Source organism: Scylla paramamosain, chromosome 6, assembly GCF_035594125.1.
Source record: "Scylla paramamosain isolate STU-SP2022 chromosome 6, ASM3559412v1, whole genome shotgun sequence".
Lineage (NCBI taxonomy): Eukaryota > Metazoa > Arthropoda > Malacostraca > Decapoda > Portunidae > Scylla > Scylla paramamosain.
The window spans coordinates 3,942,501-3,945,000 of record NC_087156.1 but is presented as its reverse complement, the minus strand read 5'-3'; the positions used below and the strand labels follow the sequence as shown (position 1 = coordinate 3,945,000).

General features: G+C 49.1%; 1 protein-coding gene across 3 annotated transcripts in view; it reads left to right on the top strand.

Annotated features, from left to right (window-relative positions):
• The window catches only part of LOC135101228 (phospholipid-transporting ATPase VA-like), a 100,968-nt gene that overhangs the window by 10,115 nt on the left and 88,353 nt on the right, over positions 1 to 2,500 (top strand). The window contains exon 1 of one of the 3 annotated variants that reach the window (XM_064004864.1): positions 1,207 to 1,500. The exons of the other annotated variants lie outside the window; for them this stretch is intronic. The gene's annotated coding sequence lies outside the window, so the exon portion shown is untranslated. Of the gene's footprint in view, positions 1 to 1,206; positions 1,501 to 2,500 lie in introns of those variants that run through there. 3 annotated transcript variants of the gene reach the window in all.

Genomic DNA, 2,500 nt, shown 5'->3' with positions numbered 1-2,500 from the left:
GGGCAAGGCCTTTTGGAATACGGGTGTGAATCTTTACCCGCGGAGCGCCAAAACGTGGAATTTAGGGCCCCGGGGAACCTCGCCACGGCACCGCATCAGGGACAGGCGAGAGAAGCCGACACTCGAATACAAGCACTGGTACTTCAGATTTCTCAGAGTACGAACACACACACACACACACACACACACACACACACACACACACACACACACACACACACACACACACACACACACACACATACACACACACACAAAAAAAAAAAAAAAAAAAAAAAAAAAAAAACCGTAAATGCAGATATGAATACGAATACTCTATAAGAATACATGTGAATACTAACTGAAATAAAATATGTTGGCTTATGCAATGGCAGATTTCTTGACAAGTCTCCTTATTCTTTGTAGGCCTATTTTTCACCAGTAACTATCCTGCGCCCGAGTGTTGCAGCTGGAGCGTGAATGTTTTGATGTTCAGTGGCAATATATCGAATGTGAATAATGGCAGAACTCCCCCTGAGTCACACCAGTAATCCCTCCCACCATGCTGTGTCTGCTTGCCCCGTGCCAGTACAAGCAGCAGGGGCGTGGCGGGAAGGGGCTGGGTCCTGGGCTGGGGCTGTCCTGGAGGCGTGGCCCACCCTGCCGCCCCACCTCAAGTACACGCATACATTTAGCTGAGAAGTGTGTGTCCCCTGATGTGTGTGTGCTTATTACGGTTACTGCACCTTTTTCTCCTCTCTCTCTCTCTCTCTCTCTCTCTCTCTCTCTCTCTCTCTCTCTCTCTCTCTCTCTCTCTCTCTCTCTCTCTCTCTCTCTTCCTCCTCCTCCTCCTCCTCCTCCTCCTCCTCGTTGTTGTTGTTGTTGTTGTTGTTGTTGTTGTTGTTAATGTTGATGTTGTTTTACTCTGGTTTTTGTTATTTCTTCTTCTTTTCCGTCAATTTTTTCCTTCTTCTTCTTCTTCTTCTTCTTCTTCTTCTTCTTCTTCTTCTTCTTCTTCTTCTTCTTCTTCTTCTTTTCCTTCTTTTTTTATTCTTCTTTTTTCTTCTTTGCCGTCCTCCTCCTCCTCCTCCTCCTCCTCCTCCTCCTCCTCCTCCTCCTCCTAATCATCACGAGCAGCGGCAGCAGCAGCCGCCGCCGCCGCCCAGTAGCACAAGAGTGGCCATCAGCAGGTGTGGGCACGGTATTAGTTCACCGTGATCGCGGTTGGTGGATACTTGTTGACGGGAGTTCCCTGAGTCATGACTTGCTGGATTCTTGTCATTTCCTCTGCTTGACCCGTCGAGAGCGTCACCACCGCCGCGCTGGGCTGCACGGTCTCTTCCAAGAGTTGGTGGCGCGGCCCTGAGCGTGAGTGTGGGCAGTGAGGAACAAGACTCAGCCAGGCGAGGCACGGGGATGCTGTGGATGGGAACGCAGGACAGTGATAGTTGTATGAACAGTTGTCGGTGTTTGAATACCGTGTAATGATTTGAGGAGTGAGCCCATCATTAACTGCACGCAGTGAGTGTTGTAACATTGCCACATAAAGTGGTGACTTCTTAACATTACCCATACTTTGATAAATATCAGTTTTTTTTTTTTATAAGCAAAAAAATACAGATTTTCTAAAGATTTTATAAAGGGTAAATGCTAACAAGGAAGAAAATAATTAGAGTCTACATAGTGTAAAATTAACAGTATTATGGAATAATGTTGTTATGTGAACACGACGACCACGGACTGAGAAGCAGGGGCCACTGAGGGTGGGCATTGGGGGGCACGTGACTCCCTCCGCCACACGGGTTTGAGAAACGGCCGCTGCCTGACAGCCGTGGGGAAGGCAGGTGGTGCAAGCTCGCATCGCGTCCAGTGTTGGCTGTCCAGCCCCTGTGTTGACTTTGGCAGCGGCCGGAGCGGGGCACACACCCACCCTATCACTCTATCCGTGTTTCCTGATTACACCAGCCCCCTTGTGTGGCAGATACCAGGAAATACAGTGATAAGTGTGCCAGTGAACGAACGAATCTGGGATAGACATTTGAGTGCTGTGGTAAGCCCTGGCCGTTCGTTTTCGTTCTTTCCGACACGTGATGAGACTTGGGACTAGTAATGCGTTCAAAGGTCATGCACATGTCCTTATCTGACCTGTATTCCTTCCTGTGCCGAGTGATTGACGGTGGGCTGACGTGGTGGTGGTGGTGGTGGTGATGGTGCTGTGTTGAAAAGTCATATGGCGGGGAATTACTGATGTTATGGTGATTGTGGATAGTGAAGAGACCTGTGATATGTTGACCTATGTGGTGTTGGTGTGGTGTAAGTGAAGCTGGGAGTGATGGTGTGCGGGTTGTGGTGATGGTGATGATGTGTAAAGAAAAACCGTGTGTGGTGGTGGTGTAGTGAGGAATGATGGTGTATGAATGGTGATGATGGTGGTCCTGTGTGCTGTGACGAGGAGTGGTGTACAGTGTGCGGTGTGTGGTGGCGGTGGTAATGCACTGAGGGAAGACCGTATAGTGAGGAG